Source organism: Eptatretus burgeri, chromosome 10, assembly GCF_056783735.1.
Source record: "Eptatretus burgeri isolate ZD-2024b chromosome 10, Ebu_testis_v1, whole genome shotgun sequence".
NCBI classification, from domain to species: domain Eukaryota; kingdom Metazoa; phylum Chordata; class Myxini; order Myxiniformes; family Myxinidae; genus Eptatretus; species Eptatretus burgeri.
The window spans coordinates 95,541,667-95,553,918 of NC_140970.1; the positions used below are offsets into that span (position 1 = coordinate 95,541,667).

General features: G+C 44.8%; 1 protein-coding gene and 1 long non-coding RNA gene across 6 annotated transcripts in view; one reads left to right on the top strand and one right to left on the bottom strand.

Moving 5' to 3' along the window:
- Positions 1–12,252, top strand: part of LOC147019177 (uncharacterized) — a 68,748-nt gene that overhangs the window by 20,830 nt on the left and 35,666 nt on the right. The window lies entirely within an intron of this gene.
- Positions 1–12,252, bottom strand: part of CCDC146 (coiled-coil domain containing 146) — a 100,867-nt gene that overhangs the window by 14,328 nt on the left and 74,287 nt on the right. Inside the window, exon 18 of one of the 5 annotated variants that reach the window (XR_015062667.1) lies at positions 4,519–4,735. The exons of the other annotated variants lie outside the window; for them this stretch is intronic. The gene's annotated coding sequence lies outside the window, so the exon portion shown is untranslated. The remainder of the gene's footprint in view (positions 1–4,518; positions 4,736–12,252) is intronic. 5 annotated transcript variants of the gene reach the window in all.

The window sequence follows — 12,252 nt, forward strand, 5'->3', positions numbered from 1 at the left end:
ATTTACAAATGAGAAACAAAGAATTACAAATTCAAATTTCAAAGTATTGTGTTCATGGTATCGTAATAGCAGATGATATGTATGTACATTGTATATACATGTACTACACATATGTACTACATGTAAAAGGACTGTTCATTAAATTGCACACACAACGCGCACAGCACTGGCAGAACATCATTTATTCAAATATTTTTAAAATATTGATAGAAACATTATACCATTTTGATATTTGACACTTTTGTAAACTTGAATATGCTCTTTCCAATGGTGAACAATTTGAAGTGGTATACCTTGTCATATATTTGCAATCCTCACCTGAATTTCAGGGAAAATGAAAATTTTCAATTTTTGAGGGATCATGACTGTATTATATATGACTGATTAAGAAAAGTAAACATGTATTTGAATACTACTACCATACAGTTATTACCTGAAAAAATTTCAAGCTTCTGGGATGGGTCAATAAAAATATATGGGGTCTCAAAGTTGGGTCTTCATACAAAACCAACATTTTTTTTTCTGGATTTCAACTGATCAGGTCATAAAATTTAATAGAGGTATACTCAGTTTTATGTTTCTTTCTTACAGAGCAGTTATAGAAGAATAATCTCTGAAAATTTCAAGGCTCTAGCATTAATATTTAAAAAGTTGTGGGAGTTTAAAAGTAGCCGTTCATTTTGTGATGCTCGCAACGACCATAAAAATAGGGCCACAACCACATTTTGAACCATCAATATCTCGGAGATGACCACATCTATGGACCTAAAATTTTACGCAGCTTCATTTTGATACCTGGGTACTATTTTATGAAAGTTTAAAGTAAATCTGAGGGGTCAACTGGGAGGCCTCCGGTGATATGAGGTGGAATGACTCAGATGTGAAATATACCATAATGAGCTATTTACCCCAAGCATGAGAAGTGAAAAGTGGGGTTAAGAATCGCTTCATATCCGTCCGTCTGATCAGTTTATGATCGTCAGTTTATGATCGAGGAGGAACTTATTTAAATTCAATGGTATATTTTGAACAAGAACCAGAACATGAATTGGAAGACAAGTCTGTTGTTTCACAGTACCTCAGCTCTAAATTCGTCCCAGAGAGGAGTGAAATAATTTTTTACTCTGTTTGCCAGACTGTAAATCAAACACAATTCAAAATTATTCCAAACATGAAACTTACTGGTTTTAAAGACGTTATAAAGGACACAAATAACAGGCATGAAGAACTAATGTAACATGTTAGATAGGGTGGTCCAATGGATACTGGGGAAAATGGAGGTAAAACCCGGAATTTATTTATTTATATGCCGTTAAAGCTCCTTAAACCTTTGATGAAATTGAATTATATACTTTAAGACAGATAAGGCCACATCAGATCTATGACTTGCTTCAGGTACCATGTAAACCTGTACTAACCTGTTTCATGGAAGGATTGTCGACAACTAAACCGTCTCCTGCACCAGGTTTCCTGGTGGGGAAGGGTGTATGACATGGACACCCAGCAAGGCTAGAAACAAAACTTGTCAAAGGGTGGAGGAGCTCCTTGTGAGCCAACGGCCATCCATATCTTGTGTCCAACTGTGTCTGCAGACGACCTCCTGCAGTTGGGTTACTTATTTTTTAGTAGGTTGGTGGCCGGATTTGCATTCTGGCCACAAAAAAAAACACTTGCCTCCCAAAACACAAAAAAATGCAAATAAAACTGAAAACCCACTTTGGGAGAGTACCTCCTATGCAGCTGCCCTTCAAAGAGCAGCTCACCGGATGACGGGATTGGGGCATAGCCTTCAGGACCCCCATTCTTTGATGATAGGAGGAAAAACACAGAGTAACCTTCCCAGGTTGGATTGCGGTAGTGTGTGACAGGGTGGTGCTGAGGTGTCGTTCACCAGAAGGTTGTCTCTTCGGGTTAACCTGAGGCAGTCTCTTCAGGTAAGTGCTTGAAACATCCTATCTCTATGAGAGGATGATCACTTGTCTCTGCAATAACCTGAGCTCCAGCACTTCAGCATCTGTATTGCAGCACTCTGTGAGGTTCAGAGACCAGATAGTGGTGAGATCATGGCGGGTGGTTAAACCTACAACTGGTCTGGTCGCTCTGATGGTTACCATGCTTGAGTTGCTGTAGTTGTGTCGAATAAGTTGACTGCCATGATAATTGAAGTAACACCGATCAATGAGCGTATCATGAGACTGAGGAGTCGTCACTCATTGGGTGTCATTTCCCTGGTCTCTATATATGCTCCGACTGAGGCGAGTGGTCTCACTGTGAAGGACGCATTCTATTCTGCGCTCGAATCTGTAGTTCATCAGTGCCCCAGCCGAGATACTCTTCTTGTCATGGGATTTCAATGCATCACCTAGCACTGATAGGGATGGTTATGAGACATGTGTTGGTCCCCATGGGTCTGGAATTGTGAACCAGAATAGCACTAAGTTCCTTGACTTTACAAGAAGTCAGGGATTTAGCGTGGCTCGTTCATGGTTTCAGCAGCCACAGCCTCATTGCTGGAGTTGGTATTCCAAAGCTGGTGGTGTGAAAATGGAAATTGAGCATGTGCATGTTGATGGTCGCTGGAAGATGATCCAGAACTGCAGGGTTTACCAGAGTACCCAGTTCCTCATTACCGACCACAGGCTTGTTTTAGCAACTCTGAAGTTTCAGCTTAAATCCAGGAGAATGGTACCATCCCAGCCTAGGCTGGGTGTTGACAAACTCAGGGCTAAGAGGGTAGCTGACGAGTTTGCGAACAGGCTGAGTGGGGATTTGGGGGGTTTGTGTGTTTCGAAGAATCCTGAAGAGTTGTGGAGTGCCTTCAAGAACACCATCATTGATGTTGCCAGTGGATGTCTTGAAACCCATGGTCAGGTGAAAATGAATTTGGTCTGCCAAGTGACACTGAATACCATTGACCAGAGTCACAGGAGACAGGCTTAATGGCAGAGCTGAGCTCTTCAGGGAGCTGAGGTGTAAAACTGTACATGTGCTAAGGGTGGAGAAGGAGGCCTATGTGCGAGGAATCTGTGAATGGGTAGAGAATCACATGTGGATGAATGATTCTTGTACTGCTGACAGAGGAATTCGTGCATTGTGTGCCTCCAAGCTCATCCCTTGGTGTGCTTCTGTTAGAGCAGAGGGTGGTGGTCTCTTGACAGAGGAATCCGAAAAGAAGACTCGCTGGGCCAGTTACTTTGAACGACTGAACCAGGCTGACCCACTAGCTGTTGAGTTGGATGTCAGGGGTATAAGTATTCCCATTGCTGACTCTCCAATCAACTGTGACCCACCTTCATTTGTGGAAACAGGTTGTAGTGAACCAGTTGAAAGGGGATAATGCCCCAGGGATCTGTGGCATCCATGCTGAACTTCTCAAGGCTGGTGGAAATGCTGTATTGGTATCATTGCATGCAGTTCTGTACTCTGTTTGGAGCACAGCCATCATCCCAACTGACTGGAAAAGGGGCCTCATTGTCCCTCTCTGGAAAGGGAAGGGTGACCGCCAGGACTGCAAGAACTACTGAGGGGTGACACTGCTCTCAGTGCCGGGCAGAGTCTTCGCAAGGATAATTCTTCATCAAGTGTGCCACCATATGCTCAGGCACCAGCACCCGGAGCAGTCAGGCTTTACACCAAAGAAGTCAATGATTGTACTGTATCCTTGCTGTCCGGGTCCTCACCAAATGCAGATGAGAGTTTCGGCAGGGGATGCTCGCAGCCGATGTTGGTCTCCACAAAACATTCGATTCAGGGAATTGAGATGCCCTCTGGAGCATTCTCGGTCTTCATGGGGTGCCACCAAAGTTGATCCTGAACTATACTCTGGTACAGAGAATGCTGTGAGGTGTGGTGGTTCCATCTCCGACTTATTTCCAGTTGTTGCTGGAGTTCATCAGGGATGTGTGTTGACTCCCACACTCTTAAACGCCTGCATGGACTGGATTCTGGGGAAGATGTTGGAGAGATCAAGCTGCGGTGCATCGCTTGAGAATATCAAGATCATCCTTGTGGAAACACTGGATGTCCTTGTAGGGGCCCTAGGGGCACTGAATGAGGAATCGGAGCCGCTGGGACTACGGGTTTCCTGTGTCAAAACAAAGATCCAGGCTTTCAATAACATCTTGGAGGCTGACATCTTGTGTGTACCTGTTTGTGGTGATGATGTTGAGATCTTGGAGAGATTCACTTACCTTGGCAGTGATATTCATGTCTCCGCAGGTTTTGAGCCGGAGGTCAATAAATGTCTGGGTTGGGCCTGGGGAGTCATGGATTCACTGAATCATGGGGTGTGGTGCTGTTGATGCTTGTGCAGGACAAAAGTCCAAGTCTTCAGGTCTTTGGTGCTTCCAGTCTTGCTCTACGGATGTGAGACTTGGACTCTGACAAAGGATCCGAGACAAAGACTTAACTCCTCTAGAGAAAACCAACCAAGTCTCTTCGGAGAATCCTTGGCTACTGCTGGCCAGAGTTTGTGTCCAATGAGCCATTGCTGAGAGAGATTCAAATGAGATTTCTTACCTGTATAGTCCGTGAGCATCAGCTGTGGCTGTATGGACATGTGGCTCGGTATCCTGATGCTGATCCTGTGCACCGGATTCTCTCAGCGAGGGAGCCTCATGAGTGGAGAAGTCCAACTGGATGACCGCGTGCCTGGTAGTTGCAGCAGGTTGATCGGCATCTGAAGTCGTTGAGGATGGGCCAGGCATCTGCCTCGGTGATGGCCAGATGGAGCCCCCTGGAATATCAACGGAAAGTGGATGCAGTGACGCGCTGCTCCAGCACATCCTCCCATACCTAACCTACTTGAAGACTGTAGAACACAAATCATCTTCATAATACTTCCAAGAACCATGTAATTTTCAATATATAGCATTAGACTTAGAGGGTGTATTGAATGTTTCAGGGTGAAGAAGAGGCTGCCAATATGTCTATGTATGATGCTTATTGACGCTGCGTTCTATGATGATCAATGAAGCCTCGATCTTCTAAGATGTGACTCGACATCGTTTTATTACAGCATATAATGGAAGTTGGTGAATAAGACTGCTTCAGCAGTGTTACATTTCCGGATTTTTTAAAACAAATCTTCAAAATCATTATTTTATTGAATCTGAAGTACAGGAGGGCTTTGCTGTTTTTGGGTTTCCCTTTCATGGATTGGCTCGATCAAGATGAATTTATTGAGGCAAGGTTTACGGATCATGGCGAATGCGCTCAAATAATTGTGGGTTGGCGAACTATTTTCCAGACTTATTCACCTCATTAACATGGACTGTCAACACAATAACCCCATTCAAACCTTCCAGCATCATCTTCACCATCATCTGCATCAAATCATCTTTATCATCGCCACCACCAACATCGCCATCACATTATTGGATCAAGTTTATCATCAAGGGAAGTTTTATGATCTTAATAACTCAAGAAAATAAATTTTATTGTATGTTCTTAATTACCTTTATTCATGAAAAAATAGCACAAAACAATGCACAAACATGTTAATTAAGGGAACAGTTTGGAGAAAAATGGGTCAAAAGTTTTCAAGTTGAAGTTGCTAACCATATTTTCCCCATTGATATATCATGATGGGCTATTTGTACAATGAAATATATCATGATGAGCTGTTTGTGTGACATGATAGATCATGATGGGCTGTTTGTACTATTTGTACTCTATGATATATCATGATGGGCTATTTATACTACATAATATATCCTGATGGACGATTTGAACTCGATGATGTATCATAATGGGCTATTTGTACTCCGATATATCGTGATGGACTAATTGTACTATATGATATATCATGATGGGCTATTTGTGTAATATGATATATCATGATGGGCTATTTGTACTATATGATATATCCTGATGAACTATTTGTTCTATGTGATACATCATGACGGGCTATAAGTACTATGTGATATATCATGATGGGCTATTTGTACTATATGATATATCATGATGGACTATTTGTACTATGTGATACATCATGATGGGCTATTTGTACTATGTGATATATCATGATGGGCTATTTGTACTATGTGATATATCATGATGGACTATTTGTACTATATGATATATCATGATGGACTATTTGTACTATGTGATACATCATGATGGGCTATTTGTACTATGTGATATATCATGATGGGCTATTTGTACTATGTGATATATCATGATGGGCTATTTGTACGATGTGATATATCATGATGAACTGTTTGTACAATGAGATACATCATAATGAGCTGTTTGTGTGATATGATAGATGATGATGGGCTGTTTGTTCTATTTGATAGACCATCATTGGCTGTTTGTGTAATATGATATATCGTGATGAGCTATATGTACGATATGATGTACCATGATTGGCTATTTGTGTAATATGACATATGATGGGCTGTTTGTACTATTTGATATACCATGATTGGCTATTTGTGTAATATGATAGATCATGATGGGCTATTTGTACTATGTGATATATCATGATGGGTTATTTGTATGATGTGATATATCCTGATGAACTATTTGTACTATACGATATATCATGATGGGCTATTTGTACGATATGACATATCATGATGGGCTATTTGTACTATACTAGTGCGGGCCCGTAGGTGCATGCCCGGAGGTGCATTCCAGTATGTGCAGCTTCGTTCCTTCGCTCTCGTAAACGACGACTGGATTGGGGCATTGTTTCAATTAGATCGGACCAACCATCTATCTATGATTCCAGCAATGTGTGTGTGTGTGTGTGTGTGTGTGTGTGTGTGTGTGTGTGTGTCTGTCTGTCTGTCTGTCTGTCTGCGACCGCCGTTTCTTGACGACCGCTGGTCCGATCTGATTGAAACTTGCCAGGAATATTGCTGGGGCCCCGCAGATGTGCCTTTTCGAGGGTTGATATTAATTGGACGAGCAGTTCCCAGGTTACGGCCATTTATCTGTCGACCAATATCTGCGAGAGAGGGGGATGGGAGAGGGGGATGAGAGTGGGGGCAAGAGAGGAGGGGGAGAGAGGAAGGGCGAGACGAGGGGGTAGAGGGGTGGCGAGAGAGGAGGGGTGAGAGAGAGGGGGCGAGAGGGGGGTGTGAGAGGGGGTGAGAGAGGGGTGAGAGAGGGGGCGAGAGGGGGGGTGAGAGTGGGCGGGGCAAGAGAGGGGGGATGAGAGTGGGGGGCGAGAGAGGGGGTGAGAGAGGGCTGCACATACTGGCACTCACCTACGGGCACGCACCTACTGGCCCGCCCCTACGGGCCCGTACTAGTATCATAAATGGCCATAACTTGGGAAACATCTGGGAAACATACTCAGGTCCCCAGCGTCAATTGTGACGTCATATCAAACGAAGAAGAATTGTGACGCCCCCTCTCTCTCACCCCCTCTCTCCCCCCTAGACTCGCCACTCCTCTCTTCCCCTCTCCTCTCTCGCCCCCACTCTCAACCCCCTCTCCCGTCCCCCTCTCTCGCCCCCACTCTCACACCCCCTATCCCGTCCCCCTCTCTCGCCACCTCCTCTCTCCCACTCTCTTGAATTGTGACGCCCCTCTCTCTCACCCCTCTCTCCCCACTCTCTTGCCCCCCTTCTCTCCCCCCTCTCTTCCCCCTCCTCTCTCACCCCTCGCTCTGTAAATGTATTCACAAATGTCTACCAAGCACAGCAATTAATTCAAACCTTGGGAAAAAACAGCTTTCAAACCCTTGGGAAACAGCTGTTTCCCTTGGGAAAATTCAAACCTTGGGATTAATTAATAATTTGAACAATTAATTCAAACCTTGGGAAAAACAGCTTTCAAACCCTTGAGAAACAGCTGTTTCCCTTGGGAAAATTCAAACCTTGGGATTAATTAATAATTTGAACAATTAATTCAAACCTTGGGAAAAAACAGCTTTCAAACCTTGGGAAACACTTGGGAAACAGCTAAAACGGATGAAGAACGATATCAAACCTTGAAAAGACACATACTCAGGTCCTCAGCGTCGATTGTGACGTCATACCAAACAAAGAAGAAGAATTGTGACGTCAATCGTGCAAAAAAAAATAATAACAAATAAACAAACATTAATTGTGACGTCATACTTGACGTCATCGCACCGTGTCCTGTAATTGGTTGACAGACATTATTGGTCATTATTGGTTGACAGACAATATATAGGTCGTTTTGGTTGACAGACATTGGTCATTGTATCACGTTATTCTTTTTATTACTGTCAATTATTGTGCTATTAATATTAATATGCTGTTATCATTATTCTGAGATATCTTTGGGAAAAAGTGGCATGATAAGGTGGAACGACACTTCAGCTGCGATATATACACCTTTTCAACACCGAAAAAAGCAGTAAAATGGCCGTAACATTGGAACCGCTCGTCCGATTGACATCAAATCTTGAAAAGGCACATCTGCGGGGCCCCGGCAATATTCCTGGCAAGTTTCAATCAGATCAGCCTGGTGGTTGTCGAGAAACCGCGGTCGCAGACAGACACACGCACACACACACACACACACACACACACACACACACACACACACACACACACACACACACACACACACACACACACACACACACACACACACACATTGCTGGAATTATAGATAGACTCGTGCGGGGCCGTAGGTGCGTGCCCGTAGGTGCGTGCCCATAGGTGCGTGCCAGTATGTGCAGCTTCGTTCCTTCACTATCGTAAACGACGACTGGATTGGGGCATTGTTTCAATTAGATCGGACCAACCGTATCATAAATGGCCATAACCTGGGAAACACCTGGGAAACATACTCAGGTCCCCAGCATCAATTCTAACGTCATATCAAACAAAGAAGAAGAAGAATTGTGACGCCCCTCTCTCCCCCCTAGTCTCGCACCTCCTCTCTCCCCCCTCCTCTCTTGCCCCACTCTCACCCCTCCTCCCCCGTCCCCCTCTCTCTCCCCCTCGCTTGAATTGTGACGCCCCCTCTCTCTCACCCTCTCTCTCGCCCCCTCTCTCGCCCCCTCTCTCCCCCTCCTCTCTCTCCCCCTCTATTGAATTGTGAAGCCCCCTCTCTCTCACTCTCTCTCTCGCCCCATCTCTTGCCCCCCTCTCTCCCCCTCTCTACCCCTCCTCTCTCCCCCCTCTCTCCCCCTCCTCTCTCTCCCCCTCCTCTCTTGCCCCTCTCTCTGTAAATGTATTCACAAATGTCTTCCAGGCACAACAATTAATTCAAACCTTGGGGAAAAACAGCTTTGAAACCCTTGGAAAACAGCTGTTTCCCATGGGAAAATTCAAACCTTGGGATTAATTAATAATTTGAACAATTAATTCAAACCTTGGGAAAAAAACAGCTTTCAAACCTTGGGAAACACTTGGGAAACAGCTGAAACGGATGAAGAACGATATCGAACCTTGAAAAGGCACATACTCAGGTCCCCAGCGTCGATTGTGACGTCATACCAAACGAAGAAGAAGAAGAATTGTGACGTCAATCGTGCAAAAAAATGAAATAATAATAATAATAAAAAATAAATAAACATTAATTGTGACGTCGTCCGTGACGTCAAAGCACCGTGTCTTGTCATTGGTTGACAGATAAATGGCCGTAACTTGGGAACCGCTTGTCCGATTAATATCAAACCTTGAAAAGGCACATACTCAGGTCCCCAGCGTCGATTGTGACGTCATACCAAACGAAGAAGAAGAAGAAGAAGAAGAAGAAGAAGAAGAAGAAGAAGAAGAAGAAGAAGAAGAAGAAGAAGAAGAAGAAGAAGAAGAAGAAGAAGAAGAAGAAGAAGAAGAAGAAGCAGAATTGCATGTAACGTCAATCTTGCAAAAAACAAACAAAGAAAAAAACCCATTAATTGTGACGTCATTCGTGACGTCATAGCACCATGTCTTGTCATTGGTTGACAGATAAATGACCGTAACTTGGGAACCGCTCGTCCGATTAATATCAAACCTTGAAAACGCACATCCGCGGGGCCCCCGCAATATTCCTGGCAAGTTTCAATCAGATCGGACTGGTGGTCGTTGAGAAACGGCAGTCGCATACAGACACACAGACATACAGACAGACACACACACATACAGAGATTGCTGGAATTATAGATAGGCTGGTGCGGGCCCTTAGGTGCGTGCCCGTAAGTGCGTGCCAGTATGTGCAGCTTCGTTCCTTCACTCTCGTAAACGATGACTGGATTGGGGCATTGTTTCAATTAGATCGGACCAACCGTATCATAAATGGCCATTACTTGGGAAACACCTGGGAAACATACTCAGGTCCCCAGCGTCAATTGTGACGTCATATCAAACGAAGAAGAAGAAGAATTGTGACGCCCCCTCTTCCTCGCCCCCTCTCTTTCCCCCCTCTCTTACCACCCTCTCTCCCCCCATCTCGCCCCTCCTCTCTCACCCCACTCTCACCCCCCTCACCCGTCCCCCTCTCGCCCCTCCTCTCTCCCCCTGTCTTGAATTGTGACGCCCCTCTTTCTCACCCCCTCTCTCCCTCCCCTCTCTCGCCCCCTCTCTCACCCCCATCTCTTGCCCCTTCCTCTCTCCCCCCTCTCTCCCCCTCCTCTCTTGCCCCTCTCTCTGTAAATGTATTCACAAATGTCTTCCAGGCACAACAATTAATTCAAACCTTGGGAAAAAACAGCTTTCAAACCCTTGGGAAACAGCTGTTTCCCTTGGGAAAATTCAAACCTTGGGATTAATTAATAATTTGAACAATTAATTCAAACCTCGGGAAAAAACAGCTTTCAAACCTTGGGAAACACTTGGGAAACAGCTGTAACGGATGAAGAACGATATCAAACCTTGAAAAGGCACATACTCAGGTCCCCAGCGTCGATTGTGACGTCATACCAAACGAAGAAGAAGAATTGTAACATCAAGCATGTAAAAATAAATAAATAAATATTAATTGTGACGTCATTCGTGACGTAATAGCACCGTGTCTTGTCATTGGCTGACAGATAAATGGCCGTAACTTGGGAACCGCTCGTCCGATTAATATCAAACCTTGAAAAGGCACATCTGCGGGTCCCCAGCAATATTCCTGGCAAGTTTCAATCAGATCGGACCAGTGGTCGTCGAGAAACGGCGGTCGCATACAGACACACAGACAGACACACACAGAGATTGCTGGAATTATAGATAGATGACAAATGATGGGCTATTTGTACTATGTGATATATCATGATGGGCTATTTGTACTATACAATATATCATGATGGGCTATTTGCACTATGTGATATATCCTGATGAACTATTTGTACTATATGACATATCATGATCGGCTATTTGTACTTTTTTTTGTTTTTTGTATACCTTGTCGAGGCTCGTATGAGAGCTAACACACAACACACAGCAAAGGGGCATGGGACAAGAGGGGCGGGAGTGGGAGGGACAAAACAGTGGGAAGACACATTAGGAGATCTGTGGAAGGGAGAGGGATGGGACGGGGAACATGGGGAATAGAAGATGGACATTACAGGGACTTTCAGGTAGGAAAGCAGGGAATTTGAAGGAAGTGGGCTTGGGTGGATTATCGGGGGTAGAAAAGATTGAGGATTTGGATGGGGATGACAAGAGGTGGTGGTGAACAGCTGTTTTGAAGGCCTGGAGGGAAGAATGGGAATGAATAGAGTGAGGGAGTTTATTCCAAAGGTGGGGAAAAAGAGGAATGAAAGAGTGAAGGTGAGCAGTGATTCGTGATTTTGGTAGTTTTACCAGAAGGGGGTTGTTGGCAGACATTGAGCGCCCTGTGGAAATGTGGTGGGGACAAATCGCAGAGAGAGCAGGGGGGCAAGGCTGGAGAGGAGACGGTGGAAGACAGAAAGACCACCGACCAACCTGCGGTGATTGAGTGAGAGGCCCAAAGACTCAGCCTCATTGCGGGAGATGCCGATGATCCTAAATGCCCTGGTTTCTACAGCGTGAAGCCGAGAAAGGTGGGAGGCAGGAGCACCAGCCCAGAGGGGAGAGCAGTACTCCATCAGGCTGTGGACAAAAGCTTTGTAAGTGGTCAGGAGCTCAGGTGGGCCGAGGAAGGACTTTGCACGACGGAGGATTCCCAGTCGGCGGCTGCCTTTGGAGGCGAGGTTTGAAATGTGGCTTTCCCAGGAAAGGTCATGGCAGATAGTGAGACCCAGAAGCTTGAAAGAAAGGACTTCTTCCAGAGGATTGTTGAGAAAGTGGATGGGGGGGTTTTCTAAACGGTCCTTTCGAACAGACATAGTGAGAGTGTGAGATTTGACCGGATTGAAAGACATGTTCCACG